Raw genomic sequence first — 7,740 nt, forward strand, 5'->3', positions numbered from 1 at the left:
CATGACATGCAGACGCCTGCTGCCATCCCGGATCATAGTCCGCCGCCCGGCCACCACTGTTCTGCACCAGCTGTAAGCAGTGCCGTCCAGGGCGCAACCAAGGCCGGCGAGCTGTGCTGCCCTACGTCAAATGACTTTACTTGGGTGACTCGTGGGCCATCACACAATGACGCCACGAGATGCCTTGGCAAGGCATAGTGGTTGCCGCCACACACCCAGCCTGCGACACACCAGTGGGGGTTGGCCTAGTCACCGCTGAGCGATGTGGTTAGGCTGTTGACTGACAGTCAGCAGTAACGTGGTCGGTGCGGTGACGCGCGAGCACGGCAGCGGGGAGGAACTGAGCCTGTACTTCGGCTATTCCCGGCCCTGGCTGCAGGCGGCCCCGAGCCACCCGTAGATCACGTCGCTTCTGCCGAGGGCGGCAGATACAGCAGGCGTCTGACGTCCGATGTGTTCTCTCCGTGCCTTCTTCGCAGTCTTACCTGGCCATCTGATGCTATGTGTCGTCGCGAACGCGCAAGCTTTGCCTCCTGGTCGACAGACGACGTGCGGTGCGTGCGTCCGACGCGCGCCATGCCATGCGACCTCCGACAGCTCTCCGGACAGCCTGTACATTGTGAGGGGCTACCAGGGGTGCCTGCTGCCTGTTGGGAAGGTCTGTTGTGTGGGTGTGCCAGCGTGCAGCCTGTGGATGGCGCTTGCATATTGGACGGGCCTTCAGAGCAGACCTGAACCCACCGTCAGACAGACAGACAGACAGACAGACAGACAGACAGAGGTGGCTTTGCTGTGCAGGCGTGCACGTGGACAGGTAGACTCCTTAAGGTCCAGCTAACCCACGGACTCGCTGTGGCGTGGCACCACATCCGGGCAAACTGGATGCGGCCAGGCGTTGCAGATGGATGGTGTGTGTTTTGCTGTTTACGCACCACGCTGTGCATTATGTTGGGGTGCTAACTCATGAGCTGTACGTCCGTACAAAACAGTCAGCGACATCCTACACGTCAGGGCTACAAGTACGTTGAGCCCCTAATTGACGCTCCTGATTTGACATCGGCGAAGTAAGTGTGACTGTTGCGTTCGATGGAACAGTCTGTGTCATACGACCAAGCTCCATTAACACTGTGGATTTACCTGTCATTGTGCACTCGTTCTGCCTGCAATATATACATAATATTTCCCGTTATCAGTTGTTGTTTGCAGAGCGAGAGAGACGCATAGAACTTAGATACAGTGTGAACATACCTAGCGGTGTTCTTTCGACGGTGGCCGCTACCGCTGCTTGCTAGCTGTTGCCGTGGGTCGTGCGGATGTATTGAACGTTGTTTATACCAACCCATTAGTGTTACCCCTATCAACATGATTCGCCTTTGGCACTGTGTTTTCGCCTTTGGCACTGTGTTTGAAGGTGATAAATTAGTTGACATCTAAGTTTCGCCTAAAAAAGAAAGCTCACTTGGGCCTTCCCGCTCAACAAGTTTTTCGTTATCGTCTGTTGTGCGAAACTGTTGAAATCATCGGCAGCTACGTTGCTGATTGATGGCGATGTCGCACGGTGCTCGGCTGTTCAGCACGGTGTCGACACTTTCCGCCAGGACGACAGTCGGACGGCATCATGTATCTTCAGACGCTGAGTGAGTCGTAAAGCCCCAACAACAGCAACGACTGTCATTACCGTCGTTGATCACCAAACTTAGCAAGATCACCCTACAAGGTCAAATTCAAGCTCATGGGACGGGAAACACAATAGTGCGCAAAAGTTACTGACCGATTAAGGATTGTAATGCATTAGAGTATTCACCAACGCATGAGCTAGCATCTGTCAGAGTCTTGTTAACACATGCCTGCTTAAGAATTGAGAATATTGCGGCAGTTTTTAGGTAATACCCACCGTTTGAGCCTGAATTTAAACTTGATAGGTGACTGAGATGGCAGGACTGTTTGGTGGACGCTAGCTCATGGGCTGCTGAACATTGTATTGCTTAAAGATATGAAATTGGCCGGTAACTTTTAGGTGACATTAAGTTCCCCGTCCTTTAAATCTGGAGTTGACCTTGAAGGGTGACCATGGAGGCCTGGAATTTTTTAGGACGCCGGTGCATGCGCTAGTTAAGTTCCTCATGCCCAAAAATCTAAAATCGTTTCCGTCGTTTGACCTTATACGAGGACCCCCAGAACTTTGGCCTTTTGACGGTCGTTAGTTTATGCGGTGCTTAGAAACCCGAAATCGCTCACTAACTCTTGGATGATGCGGAATTCCCCGTCATCTGGGCTTAAATTTTACCTTGAGGGACAAGTGATATTGCAAAACAAGTGTGAGACTCGTTCTGTTCTTGTGCCATAATATACCACTTGTTGTGTCTTCAACGAAATCAAAAATATTTGCTAGATAAATTGCCAACTAAATCGCTAGTTTCACTGCCGCATCACTGGTGTCACGAGCGGCCCGGAGCTGGCACCATGCCAGCTCGCACGGGTGGTTCACCGCCGGATGGCGATGTCTGGTTTTTAGGGCCTTGGCGCTCTCTCCCTCTTCAGCGCGGGCTATTGGACTGGAAATGAGTTGGCCTGTGTGACAAAACTATTCCAGCTTTGTAGTGTTTATTTCGTTCATTCAACGTTGTTCATCTGTCAATAGTTTTGCTGAAACGGCCAGAAACCACTCGCAGCAGCCATTAAAAGTAGCAACCATTGTCGTTCTGCATGCGATTTCGACGGTATTCACCAGTGTTGAGTAAGAATGCCGTGTGGTGATCACGCGATGGCGCGATCTGTTGTGTTGCACCCCACGGGCGCGTGGGCACTCTCGTGGTGGCTGGCGGACTTCTTCGAGCGGACGTTGGGACCGGAAGGAGGCTCGAGCCTTGAAGAAATGGTCTTGCGGATGGAAGCAGCAGTGATGCAGGCCCTGCAGCCTGAGGTTCTTCAGAGGCAGGTTCTTCAAGGGCTAGGGCAGAAGATGCTGAAGATGGGCAGTTGCCCCGGGAGTTTGTCGAAGAAGTGAGGGTGCAGCTAGTAACAGTGATGCCAGAACTGACGCGTGATAGTCTAAATCGGCTCTTGATCCTACACGCATTCAAGGGAGCTCCTGTGGAGTGGGGACCATGTCTGCTGAAGGTGAGCTTCTCACGTTGACGAACTTCACGGGAGCTCCTGTGGAGTGGAGACCATGTCTGCTGAAGGTGAGCTTCTCACGTTGACGAACTTCACGGGAGCTCCTGTGGAGTGGAGACCATGTCTGCTGAAGGTGAGCTTCTCACGTTGACGAACTTCACGGGAGCTCCTGTGGAGTGGGGACCATGTCTGCTGAAGGTGAGCTTCTCACGTTGACGAACTTCAAGGGAGCTCCTGTGGAGTGGAGACCATGTCTGCTGAAGGTGAGCTTCTCACGTTGACGAACTTCACGGGAGCTCCTGTGGAGTGGGGACCATGTCTGCTGAAGGTGAGCTTCTCACGTTGACGAACTTCACGGGAGCTCCTGTGGAGTGGGGACCATGTCTGCTGAAGGTGAGCTTCTCACGTTGACGAACTTCACGGGAGCTCCTGTGGAGTGGGGACCATGTCTGCTGAAGGTGAGCTTCTCACGTTGACGAACTTCACGGGAGCTCCTGTGGAGTGGGGACCATGTCTGCTGAAGGTGAGCTTCTCACGTTGACGAACTTCAAGGGAGCTCCTGTGGAGTGGGGACCATGTCTGCTGAAGGTGAGCTTCTCACGTTGACGAACTTCACGGGAGCTCCTGTGGAGTGGAGACCATGTCTGCTGAAGGTGAGCTTCTCACGTTGACGAACTTCACGGGAGCTCCTGTGGAGTGGGGACCATGTCTGCTGAAGGTGAGCTTCTCACGTTGACGAACTTCACGGGAGCTCCTGTGGAGTGGAGACCATGTCTGCTGAAGGTGAGCTTCTCACGTTGACGAACTTCAAGGGAGCTTTTGTGGAGTGGAGACCATGTCTGCTGAAGGTGAGCTTCTCACGTTGACGAACTTCACGGGAGCTCCTGTGGAGTGGGGACCATGTCTGCTGAAGGTGAGCTTCTCACGTTGACGAACTTCACGGGAGCTCCTGTGGAGTGGAGACCATGTCTGCTGAAGGTGAGCTTCTCACGTTGACGAACTTCACGGGAGCTCCTGTGGAGTGGGGACCATGTCTGCTGAAGGTGAGCTTCTCACGTTGACGAACTTCACGGGAGCTCCTGTGGAGTGGAGACCATGTCTGCTGAAGGTGAGCTTCTCACGTTGACGAACTTCACGGGAGCTCCTGTGGAGTGGAGACCATGTCTGCTGAAGGTGAGCTTCTCACGTTGACGAACTTCACGGGAGCTCCTGTGGAGTGGGGACCATGTCTGCTGAAGGTGAGCTTCTCACGTTGACGAACTTCACGGGAGCTCCTGTGGAGTGGAGACCATGTCTGCTGAAGGTGAGCTTCTCACGTTGACGAACTTCAAGGGAGCTTTTGTGGAGTGGAGACCATGTCTGCTGAAGGTGAGCTTCTCACGTTGACGAACTTCACGGGGTGGCCCCTCTTCAAGCAGTGAAGGGACAGCAGGGTACTGCTACAAGAAGGCTGGCTGTGGCTAGCAGCGGATCCAGAGGTGGGGAGCACGGGGTCATGACCCCCTTTGGACCCCGAAGGTGTCCATAGGCTCCTAGGAGGCCCATAGCCGGCCGAGCAAACGCAGTTTTTTGCACAGACCGCAACAAAATTGGACGTCTTTGGGCACCCACGCGAGCAAGGAGAGTCGCAAGCGAAAGTGAGGGGCCTACAAAGAAATACAAATTATTTTTCCCTGATGGACAGTGTGGTGATTGTGAGGTCTCAAGGCTGCTTACGCTGTGCAGAGGCCCTACGCTGTTTCCAGGATTCCGATATGTCCACTTGCAGGGTCAACCTGATTGTTCAGCACCCTTCTACGTAGCCCGTGATTTCTTTGCATTTGCTCGGAAGGCCCTGCGCTGTTGCTGAGGCCCTTCCTGATAACGTGCCGAGGCACTTTTATCAATCACAGGCCTTCCACTGATTCTGTCCATTCGCCCGAAACGCTCCATGCGCTGCAGCCGAGGGGAGCGATATGTTGACATGCCGGGGTATTCTCGGTTACTCAAAGGCCATTCAAGTTGGTCACAGTTAACCTGCCGGCACACTCACGATATGTCCATGGGCCCTCTACATTGGTGTAGGGCCCTTCCAGTTTTAATGGCGTAGGGCCCTTCCAGTTCCATGTCAATTGCTAAGGGCCCTACGCTCTTGTTTGGGCCCCCATCTGTTAACCTACTTGGGTTCACTCGGTCCTTCGGGCCCTCCAAATTGAGTCTTGGGTGCATCCTATTTTAATGGAGCGCTCTACGCACTTGTCGGGGCCCCTATCTGTTAGCTTGTTCGGGTGCACTAGTTTGTTGGGGGGCTGCGCACATTGGGCTTTGGCATTTGAATGTAGGGCCCCTTCTCCTATCGCGGCCATTAGCCTGCTAGGATACACTCGATCTTTTGGGCGTCCTGCACATTAGGTTTTGGGTGCTTCGTATTTGAATGGAGGGCCTTACGCTCTTGTCGGGGCCCCGTCTGATGACCCCCTCGGGCAGACTCGATCGTTCGGAGGTCCTCCTCATTAGGTCTTGGGTACTTTCTATCTGAATGGAGGGGCTTACACTCTTGTCGGAGGCCATGCCTGTTAACCCGCTCCGGCCCACTTGATCGTTCGGGCCCTCTACATTGTGTTGTGGGTATTTCTTATTTGAATGGAGGGCCCTATGCTCTTGTCGGGGGCACCCATTTGTTACGCCACCCGGGCACACTGCATCGTTCGGGGGCCCTCCACATTGTGTCATGTGTACTTCCGTTTTGAGGGGGGCCTTACGCACTTGTCGGTGGCCCCATCTGTTCACCTCCTCGGACACACTAGATTGTTCGAGGGCCCTGCACGTTGGGTCTTGGGATTTGAACGTGTGGGCCTTTTCCCTCTGATCTCGTTTGCGGAAGACCCTTCATTCCCATCGCGGCCCTTTCCGTTAACCTGCACAGCGGAGCACTCCCGATCTTTCATGTCCCTATAACGCTGGTCTAACGTCCTCCTCGCTTGCTATGATCACCCCATACTTGTTGACGGAAACCTCTTTGATGGCCCGCCGCGGCACCCATGACCGCCCAGGTTTCGTCGCTGTTGGTCTTGGTGCTTTTGCCGTAGAGCGGCAGTCGGATATGCGCCGATGAGTTTTTACGCGCCATTGTCGATCATTATTTGACGAGCCGCTGACGTCGCGTGTGACATTTCGGTTGATCACGGGTGTAGGAACAGGGAGACCAGAGCGGCCACGGCCCCCCACTTTTCAAGGTGGAGGGGGGAGGTGGGGCAGCAGTGTTAACTGGGCCCCGCTTTTCAGGTTAAGGTTGTGTGTAGGTTACGTTTGCACTATATTAGATATACATACCGATTTACCTAGTTCACCAGCCAGCTTTCTCACGATGTGGCATCTTTTCCGTTTGCTTATTGGCCAGCGCTTAGTATCACAGCCGCAGAACCAACGCCGCGCGGCCTATGGAGACTGCAACGCCGAGCGTCGAGGCTGTTGTTGCTATGACTTGCGAGCGCGCATGTCATAGCAATAACGTGAATTAGTTGTGTTAATACAAGTTTGGGACCCCATTCCATCCACAATCTACGATCAGGGAATCATCAACATGTCTGAACAACACGTAAAAACATGAAACTAGAGTCTATGGTACAATTATTGGACCATCTGCGGAGATAAGAGATTTTGTTGCGTCAATGAGGATTTCCTTGCTGATCTGGGGCCAGCTGCGCGGGTCAGAAGGCCTCCCGTGTCAGGGAAGGGAATACAGTGATTGATGTATTTCTAAGGGCTTCTGGATCGACCAGGAGATCCCGCCCGTGTCAACAGAATGACAGCCAGAAGACAATTCGCGATGGGACGGAATGACCCTTCATACCTTGGCCAGGAAGGATTATGCGCCACTGGTGTTCTACACAAGGAGCCTCTTGCCCGGAAGGAAGTAAGGGGTCTCAATATTGTTGAATAGAATGAGGTTTCATTATTGTTGAATAGAATGGGGTCTCATTATTGTTGAATAGAGAGGGTCGAAATGAGCATGAAAAACGAACAAGGCCATTCCATGCTTGCCTGAGCACGTTCATTTTTTTCAGAATAAATTGGTGAAAGAAATTGCATTAAAAGGTTTGAACATTTCTGCCCGCAATCTCGAGAGCAAGGACAGCGATGGCCTGGGCTGCAGCTTTCGTAAAACCGAATGGCGTCGGTCGGTTTTTTTTTTGCTAAGATTTGAGAGCTCCCATGCTGAAAAACCGCGTTACATAAACTGTGTGGTATGGTAAACATAATCACTTATCGATTCTGAGTGAATGTTGCACATTTTCAGACAAACATGGCTTGGCCATGTCATTACACATTGTAAGCCACTCGATCTACAATCCAGTTTTAATCTTCAAATTTCGATCAAACATGTCGGTCTGCAGTCAACCTTCGCGATGTCTTTAGTGTCTGTAGAAGCTAGATAAAGATTCTGACAAGGCTTTCCAATTGTATCGGATTAGAAAGACTCCACTAAACCGTTATAAGCTAAGGGCGCCGGCGATTTATTCCTTGCGGTCGTTCAACGCCTGACTTCTGCAGTTTAAGCTTAAAAGTGCAAACAAAATTGATCTCAAGGCAGTTTCTGGTTCCTATTCAGATTACAAGGTAAAAATTACAATTAAACGAAGA

This window comes from Pollicipes pollicipes, unplaced genomic scaffold, assembly GCF_011947565.3.
Source record: "Pollicipes pollicipes isolate AB1234 unplaced genomic scaffold, Ppol_2.1 Scaffold_7231;HRSCAF=8579_pilon_pilon_pilon, whole genome shotgun sequence".
In the NCBI taxonomy this organism is placed as follows: domain Eukaryota; kingdom Metazoa; phylum Arthropoda; class Thecostraca; order Pollicipedomorpha; family Pollicipedidae; genus Pollicipes; species Pollicipes pollicipes.